At 41.2% G+C, this 9,877-nt stretch overlaps 1 pseudogene; it reads left to right on the plus strand.

Annotated features, from left to right (window-relative positions):
• Window positions 1–3,666: 3,666 nt before the first annotated feature.
• LOC115833742 lies at window positions 3,667–9,859 on the plus strand (annotated as a pseudogene).
• The last annotated feature ends 18 nt before the right edge of the window (window positions 9,860–9,877 follow it).

A 9,877-nucleotide genomic window follows, 5' to 3' on the forward strand; every position in this document is an offset into this window, starting at 1 on the left:
ACATACAAACTTAAAATTTTGAAAGATACTACCTAATTACCCTCCAAAAATAATGTAGAAACATACATTCCCATCAAAGCCAAACTTCTATTGGGTTCCTATCACATACCAGGTATCATGTTATAGGTGGATAGAATGTATTTAAGTTTTAGCAAATACAAAAAATAACTGAGAGTGGAGCTCAAGTCCAAGGTTTCCACACAGTCTCAAGCATAAAGATCTATACCCGTTAGAAAAACGTTGAATTCTGCTAAAAGTGGAACTACAAAGGACAGCATACCCTATAGTAGCTTTGAAAATAGAATAGAGTACTAAATTCCAGATTAAACTGTAAGTAATTATGATTGCAGACTTTTTTTTTTTTGAGACCCAGTTTCACTCTGCCACCAGGCTGGAGTGCAGTGGTCCCATCTCGGCTCACTGCAACCTCCACCTCCCGGGTTCAAGCAATTCTCCCTGCCTCAGCCTCCCGAATAGCTGGGACTACAGGTGCGTGCCACCACTCCCAGCCAACTTTTTGTATTTTAGTAGAGACAGGGTTTCTCCATGTTGGCCAGGATGGTCTCGATCTCTTGACCTCATGATCAGCACTCCTCGACCTCCAAAAGTGCTGAGATTACAGGCTGGAGCCACCGCACCTGGCCAATGGCAGATTTTTGAAAGTAATTTTTACTTTTTAGTTTCTAATTTCTGAAGGTAACTTACCTATATTTTTAGTAATCTTTGCAACCATTTTAGAGCTGGGTAAACCAAGGATGAGAAAGGTCAGAGCTATTGAATAAATGAATATTAATAAAGCTAGACTGCTAGCTTTATTAACATTTTTGAGACAGTACTTTTCCAACCAGTCTTAAATACATAAACATTTACAATTCTGAAAATTTCCACATCATTAAAAATGTGTCAATATTCATAAATTGTTCATTGGAAAAACAAAAAGACAGGTTAGCAGAACATAACAAACCTACAATTAGGAACATTTAATCATTTGTTGTTGTTGTTGAGATGGAGTCTCTCTCTGTCACCCAGGCTGGAGTGCAGTGCGCGATATCGGCTCACTGCAACCTCTGCCTCCTGGTTTCAAGCAATTCTCCTGCCTCAGCCTCTTGAGTAGCTGGGACTACAGGCATGTGCCACCATGCCCGGCTAATTTTTGTATTTTTAGTAGAGACAGGGTTTCACCAAGTTGGCCAGGCTGGTCTTGAACTCCTGACCACAAGTCATCTGCCCTCTTCGGCCTCCCAAAGTACTGGGATGACAGGCACGAGCCCCCGTGCCCAGCCCACATTCAAATTTGACATTAAATTATAAAATATTGTGGCCGGGCATGGTGGCTCATGCCTGTAATTCCAGCACTTTGGGAGGCCAAGGTGGGCGGGTCACTTGAGGTCAGGAGTTTGAGATCAACCTGCCCAACATGGTAAAATCCTATCTCTACTAAAAATACAAAAATTAGCTGGGAGTGGTGGCTCATACCTGCAGTCCAGGGTACTTGGGAGGCTGAGGCAGGAGAATGGCTTGAATGTGGGAGGCAGAGGTTGCAATGAGCCAAGACTGTGCCACTGCACTCCAGCCTGGGCAACAGAGTGAGACTCCGTATCACAAAATAAATAAATAAATAATACAATGTTCTTTTGGAATATGAACAATTCCAATAGGTGTATAGTAGCCAAAATTACAAATCTACAAATGTCTATAGACAAGACAAGATACAAAATGTGACATAAATCTTTCAGAAGCTAGAAAAGCTGTATTGGGCTTACACTTTCAATTTGCTAAAGACACAACATTGGGGTGAGAACAAATTCATTAGGGTTGACACAAGAAAATCCAGACCTTGGCAGAATAGGGTTTATAGAAAGTAACCAGACATACTAATGAATAACATAAATGAGGTAATATGACATAAAACAAAATGGAAAAAGAATATTATGATTATTTTCTTCAGTGTACAGAAGTAATGGAAGTTCTGGACGAGCTACATAAAAAATATTATATTATCTATTCTATTAATACAAAATAAGTGTGTCGAGTTGTTTGTCACAGAAACCAAAAAATCCACACAAATCTCTTTTTTCCTATACCCTCACCTTGCCTGTTTCCTATTCTCCACTAAATGCTTTAACTCTTCATTTTCCCTGGCCCTTGCACCCAAGCATGGCTGACAGGAAATCCTAAAGGCCCAAGATTCTATAGTGGCTGTTTGCAAGGGAGAGGAGGCTATCAGTAACTGCCACACTGGATCCTCTTATGTGAGAAGAAAGAAGGTATCCTGAATGCCTCTCATGTATAAAAGAGCAGGATGGCAGGGTGTCTGTGTGGCCCAAGGAGCCAGAGGTAGCAAACTGTGGGCAAAAGAATTGTGACCAAAGGCTAGAAGAGGGAAGGTCTGCAGGCAGCCTTGTCTTCTACCTCTCTGGTGTTTGCCTCTCATGAGCAGAGTCCGTTTTCCAAACATCGGGACACTGAAAGAAGACTCCTGCTCTGAAAGTTGACAAGAAGGAATATCCACGAATGTAAAAATGCAAGATCGAGGCTTGGCCCAGAAACAATGCCTAAAATCAAGGGGTAAAAAAAGGAGAGCAGAAGAGAGATCCAAGTCCAACCTGGCCCAGCCCAAGAAGGTAGGATTCAAGGAGAAGAAACTAAAAGAGAAGAGCCTCGGACCACATCATCTCCTATAAGGGGCAGTCAACGAAGTTTGCTGTTCAACCAAGTTACAAAAGAGAGTTCTTTAATCCTTTCCTTTGGCCCTTGAAAGCGGCAGTAGGGCCAGGCGCGGTGGCTCACCCCTGTAATCCCAGCACTTTGGGAGGCTGAGGTGGGCGGATCACGAGGTCAGGTGATCGAGACCATCCTGGCTAAAAGGGTGAAACCCTGTCTCTACTAAAAATACAAAAACTTAGCTGGCTGAAGTAGCAGACAACTGTAGTCCCAGCTACTCAGGAGGCTGAGGCGGGAGAATGGCGTGAACCTGGGAGGTGGAGCTTGCAGTGAGCCGAGATCACGCCACTGCCCTCCAGCCTGGGTGACAGAGCAAGATTCCATCTCAAAAAACATTAAATTAAATTAAAATGCAGCAGTAAATTCATTAATCAGATTCACTGAAATGGTTTCAGAACAACTATAATTGCTCAACTTAGACGTCCCTTTCCTTTCTCCCCAAGGATATTGTGTATGTACTGTATAATCATAAATGCATACTATTATATAATATGAAACATAACGTATAAAATATAAATGTTAGTTAATTATATTAATGAACATTTATGAGAAACATTGAGATGATCTCCCTAACATGAGAGCCTGGGGGAAAGTGGGACTATCATGTCTGTCTGGTAGATTTCACCTCCCCAGAGGTGCTGTTACAGCTTTCCTACGACTCTGCCAGCCAATCCTGTCTTGTTGGGAATCTGACCTCCCTATTGGCTATCGCAGAACTTTAAACCGACCACCTCTGCCAGCCAATCCTGTCTTGTTGAGAATCGGACCTCCCTATTGGCTATCGCAGACCTTTAAACTGCCTGCTTTGTGACATCATTCTCCCACCTAACCTACCGCCACCTGGTAGCATCTTGGGGCTTCCTGGCTGTGGCCTGTAAATTTGTATCATCGCAAGTGGCCAGTGACCAGTAATCAGTTGCCAGTGGCCTTCATACTAGACACATGCACTTGTTGGCGTCAGCCACCCAGACATTCGCTAGTATCGTCTCTTCTTCCGTTGTATCTACAGTTGATGTTTCTTCTTCTCTGACCATGTCAGGTAAAGAAAGAAACTTTTTCAAACGGTTTTCATGAGATTTCTTTGCCCCTAAATTTAGATTTCTTTCCCCTTATAGTCCCAAACAGCTTGGAATAACAGGGAAACTATTGAAGTAGAAATCTGGAGACCTCGTTTCAGTTTTGGCTTTGACATTTACTGGCTGTGTGACTTTAGATAACTTTTCTTCTCTCACAAATTCTGTTTCCTCATCTGTTACATTAGGATAATAGATTGGTTATTCCCCCTGGCCCTTTTCTTTTCTAATACTGAGTCTTAAAGGGTAGGCGTATAGAAAATGAAATCAGAGACTTTCTGAGAGTGTTCATTTCAACCGAAACAGAGAAAAAACCGAAGTGGCCTAGAAAGCTAGCAATATATTCTGAGATGTTTCATGTGTAATGGTCTCCCTCTACTAATATTTCAACTTTCCTATTTTAAATTTAGTGATGTTTAGTGATGTTTTAAATAATATTCAGCCAGGCACAGTGGCTCACACCTGTAATCTCAGCACTTTGGGAGGCCATCTCCCTCACTAATATTTCAACTTTACTATTTTAAATTTAGTGATGTTTACTGATGTGTAGTGATGTTTTTAATATTCAGTTGGGTGTGGTAGCCCATGCCTGCAGTCTCAATGCTTTGGGAGCCTGAGGTGGGAGGATCGCTTTGGGCCTAGGATTTCCCAGGCAGTCTGGGCAACATGGCAAGACCCCATCTCTACAAAAACTTTTTAAAACTCAGCCAGGGTTGGAGGTATGCCAGCTACTCAGGAGGCTGAGGTGGGAGGATCAGAGGACTGCTTGAGCCCAGGAGGTTGAGGCTGCAGTGAGTCATGTTCACACCACTGGACTTCAGCCTGGGTGACAACCCTGTCACAAACAAACAAACAAACAAAGAAAAGTAATATTCACATTTTGGACATTCCTAGGTGGAAAGAGAAAATGGAGAGTACTGGGTTATAAGGAGGCAGGTATTCTAGAGTAAGGAATTTGGTAGTTTAATTAAAGCAGAAAACAGGATCCCCTCCTCTTCCTTTGGGATATGCCCTGGAGAATGACGAAATGATTTTAAAAGAAAAAAATATATTTTAAATTTGAAAAAAAAAGAAGCATAAGGAAAAAAGAAGCATAAGGACAACAGAGTGAAATCTATTCAGAGTAGGGCAAAATGAATTTGGTTTTAGCAAATGCTTAGATCAATGGACTAGGAAGGAAACAGGCTAGAATACAGTATCCCTAGGAAAATCAGCTTATCAGAAGTCACATGCAGTTACTTTTTTCCGTTGCCTTTTTGAACATAGATGACACTTGACAGTTTTTAGTATAAACATTTTAGAAATATGCTTTAGAGGCCGGGCAGGATGACTCACACCTGTAATCCCAGAACTTTGGGAGGCCAAGGTGGGCTGATCACCTGAGGTCAGTTGGAGACCAGCCTGACCAACATGGTGAAACCCCATCTCTACTAAAAATACAAAAATTAGCTGGGTGTGGTGACAGGCGCCTGTAATCCCAGCTACTCAGGAGGCTTAGGCAGGAGAATCTCTGGAATCTGGGAGGCAGAGGTTGCAGTGAGCCGAGATCTTGCCACTGCACTCCAGTCTGTATGACAGAGCAAGACTCCATCTCAAAAGAAAAGAAAAGAAATGATGCTTCCTACAAACAAGAAACTAATAAGTGGTTACCTAGAGAGCTGGAGGACATGTAATTTGCAGTGTCCTGTTTCTAATTTTGAAATTATATGGATGTTTCTCCTATTAACAATAAAATTAAGTTTTCGGAAAAAAGAATATCGTTATTTGCATCAGAAGAACAATACCTTTGTGTGAAAAGTAGATTTCAAGTAAAAGCTGCTTTTTTTATCTTAATACTTTCTTCCAAAAACAGAGTACATACTGATGTACAATGGACTGCTTTTAGACCGAAGAATAAAAAGTCAAGCCACATATCAGCCACATATCTCTAATTCCATATCTATCTAAGCCAAATTTTCTGGAGTCCTTTGAATTTTCCTACATTCAAAACATTTTTCAATTGGATTCTAGCGTTTTTTTTTTAAGCTATGGGGATGTCACTTTGCTGGATGTTGGAGATGATTATAATCTAGGTTTTGAGGATAAATATTAAAGCTCTCATGATACTTTTTAAGGGTTCTTTTCTGCCTGTTATGTGGCTATAATAATTTAAATATTATACTAGGATTAATACCTGTCATTTGCTGCGTAATATTCATAGAAATATGAATGAGCATAATAATGGAATTCCTTTACACTTATTTTTTGCATTCTATTTTGTACCAGTTTTTATTGAAATATGTACCCACATATATTATGGCTATTTTACATTCACATTTACTGCATTTTTCTGTTTGTTACACACTTTTTGCTGATAGTTTCTCTGTCTATATATGTTGATTAGAAATTCATTCTATTATGGGCTGTTTCTTGGTTAATAGTATTCACTAAGAAAGAGTAGATACTATTCAGTTTCCGAATGTTGCATGTATGGTAACAGCTTTAGTTAGTAATTTGCTATGTTTTGATGCTAGCTACATACCCCAATTTTCATTAATATCTATATATTGTTTTAGTTCCATGATTTTATGTTTTTAATTATTTTGTGTTTTTTCAGAATTTACTATATCTTCCTCATTATAAGTCATATGTAATCTATCACTTTTATTCATGTATGAATTATCACTGTTATTATTTTATAACTTCTTTATAGACAAGCAGCCTGAAGCTCAGAGTTTAACTGCACATTTTCTTTCAAAAAGCATTTCTTGGCCGGGCGTTGTGGCTCACGCCTGTAATCCTAGCATTTGGGAGACCGAGGCAGGCAGATAATCTGATGTCGGGAGTTCGAGACCAGCCTGGTAAACATGGCAAAACCCCGTCTCTATTAAAAATGCAAAAAATTAGCCAGGCAGAGTGGCATGCGCCTATAATCCCAGCTACTCAGGAGGCTGAGGCATGAGAATTGCTTGAGCCCAGGAGGCGGAGGTTGCAGTGAGCTGAGATCAAGCCACTGCACTCCAGCCTGCGTGACAGAGTAAGACTCTGTCTCAATAAAATAAAATTTAAAAAAAGAAAAAAAACGCATTTCTATCAGGTAGTTATTTTGACTTATGATAAAAAGCCAGGCTTGAAGAGTGCAAAGAATGACCTTTTAGATTTACCAATGGCCTAGGTTAAATATAAACTCTAGGACATATCATAAGACCTGCAGAAGCAAAATGTGACACCAGGGATTATAAAGGTAATAGCTGTACTATATTCCAGTAGACCAAAAAAATGCCATATTAAAAGTTCTAATTTCCTGGTTTCTGGTCTATGCTCAGAGAAAAGACTCCTGGCAAGGAAGTCAGGTTCTGTAACCTGGTAATGATATTAACATAATGGTAAAACTTAAACAGGTCAATCTGACCTCTCAGACTCATAAAATGAAATGTTAGAACTTCTCTAAGGACCTCCTAGTTCTAAAATGCTCCAATTCTAGGAAATAGTTTGAGTCTATACTAGCCCAGATTCAAGGGATAGATAGGGAAGGGAGAAGGTTGCTTCTAGCCTAGGAAATAATATACGAAACCAGACCACTTGGGTCTTCACATCTGTGTCCAAGTTGGACACAAAGACAGTTCATCAGAAGAGGACCAAACTGCTTCAGCACTCGAGGCCATCATAAACTGTTTGGCTTTTAGTATCTCAGTGAGTATTGGTATTAGAGGCTTCCTGATTGCAACAACCTTAAGATAATGCTGTTCTTCAAATAAGGTGAGAATTTTTCAATCTCATCGGTTTTTTCATCTCTCTCTTGTTACCTACAGAAGATTTCCAAAATACATCTTTACCTGGAACTGCAATTCTCTGCAGCTCTCTCTTCCTGTGGTGAACAATGCAGCTTTCTTGACAGGAAGCATCTCCAACTTCTCCAGAGCCTCTGCTCCAGCCATCAGCTCAGCATGGCTACAGCCATCAGCCTCTGGTACCTCCTTCCAGCCACTCATGGGCAGTGCCTACCTTTACCAACATTCTAGCACAACTATGTTGTCTGGGGTTACTGGCCAGAGCCATATCTGTACTTCAGCTGCCTCTTATCCAGGCGTTTTTGAGTGGGATAGTATAGCAAGCACAGTAAAGAAGTCATCCTCACTCAGGGACTTCACCGTGACTGCCATTGATCAGAACACAGCTGTCTCTTCCATGTCTATGACAGCCCAGTATGATAAAACTTCAGATACCAATACTGTGGTCCTTCTGTATCCATCACTATCTGCCAGCCTTGTTCAGGGGACACTAACTCAAATTCCAAATCAGCAGGGCCATAACCTGTCACTTCCCTACCAGATAGGAAGCCAGGTCTATTACCATAATCAAGGCACAATGGGGCCTCCACTATCCTGCCTGCAATCCTATGGCTCTGTGTCATACACAGGATATAGGGCTTCTGCCCATCAACCAGAAATGGTGATGGTGCTAAAGGAGGTTCAGCCACAAATGTCCTACCACCAGCCTCTACTTCTGGGATGTATTACTCTGTGTCTGCCCAACCCATCACAGAAACCGGCGTTCAAGGTGAGTACAAACATCAAGAAAGGACAGGAATAATGTCAGCACTGAAAAGGAGGGTCAAATCTGTAGCTGAGTGGTGAGTCCATGGGTAGGTAGAATTTAAGTCCTGAGACTTCAACCACTATTCTTGGGCAGTGCTCTCCATTTTCAGACTCTATATAAGAACACCTTATAAGTGGGAAAGTGGAACACTATAATGGCTATCTATGCTACATGTAAGAGAGTCGCAAGAGCATACTGACGGACACACTTTTTAGTGCCCTGGCTGATCACTTCCCCGCACTACCACGCTGTAATGTCCTTCCTTAATCTATTACTTTAGTCTCTTTGGAAGGCGCTTCGGAACTCTTATTTTGGCAGTGACATTTTGATTTTCCTTAACTTACAATAGGATTTAAGACCTTGTGTTCAGAGATCCTCTCCAAAACAAACAGGCTCAGAATCTGTGCTTGCTTATCTATTTCATGAGAAGGGCTCCGCTCTCTACCCTAGTCCATGGTGTAAAGTGTTTTATTCTCTCAGGAGGTGGAGAGAATTGAAAGGACCCTGTAAGAATGTGAGGCTTTATAAAACATCTCCTATTTAAAATCACTTTCACTTTTGACTTACAAGACCCTATGAAATACAAAAGAAGAACCAGAAACAATCCATCAAATGATAACAGTAAGAGAACAGTCACTGTCAGTCTCCTAATACAGGGTTTGTCCCATGGTCTTAAGATGGGCTAGTAGAAATGCCTTGCCATGTTGGGAAGGTATCCGATCGCTGCATTGGTGTATAGGGGGAGCATCTCTACTTACCAGGGACTGATTTCTTCCTTGATTCCTTTGTAGCGATGGAAACTTCCTGGGGATGGATACTTTCCCTGAGATTGCAACTCCAAGCCAGACAATTTGTCTGCACAAATCCAGAATTCTCACAGTCCTTAAGAGCAGAAATACCCAGACCTTGGAGTAGAACCATCACCTGAGCTTGGGGACATTTCAATTAAATCCAGTCCAGAGTCCTACTAATCTCTTGACACTGTCTCCAGCTCCAAGCCAGAGAAAAAATGAGAAATGAGAATTTGGATAAGATTAAAACCAACCTTTCAAAGCCTCTAGATGTCTACCAGATCCTATAGGAAATCAAGATCTCCACTACCTCTTTTAGAAATCCCCGATATTCACTCCGCTCTGGGCTGCATTGATCCTCAATGGCCAAGAGGACAGCTGGGTTCTGAAAATGCCAATCTAAGAAATAACACGCTGAGTCTTGAGAACCAAGGGAATTTTGAAAAGGGATTGAGTCTAGCAGTGATTTGCAGACATCAACTAATGGGTGGGAGAATAGCTTACCTCCCCCCGATCTTCAGTTCCTTACAAGATCTTGGACCAACCCGAAGTTCCCTCGGCAAAGAAAGCCAAAGATACCAGTGCAATCAAGGTAAATCAGGCACAGGAAAAGTCATATGTCATAAAAGGTCACTCTGATCAAGTCAGGAAGAACAAGCATAAAGCTTCCGAGCCTATCCAGGGTGCTCCAAGGCCAAAATCCAGCCAAAG

This window comes from Nomascus leucogenys, unplaced genomic scaffold (genome assembly GCF_006542625.1).
Source record: "Nomascus leucogenys isolate Asia unplaced genomic scaffold, Asia_NLE_v1 001336F_41199_qpd_obj, whole genome shotgun sequence".
Lineage (NCBI taxonomy): Eukaryota > Metazoa > Chordata > Mammalia > Primates > Hylobatidae > Nomascus > Nomascus leucogenys.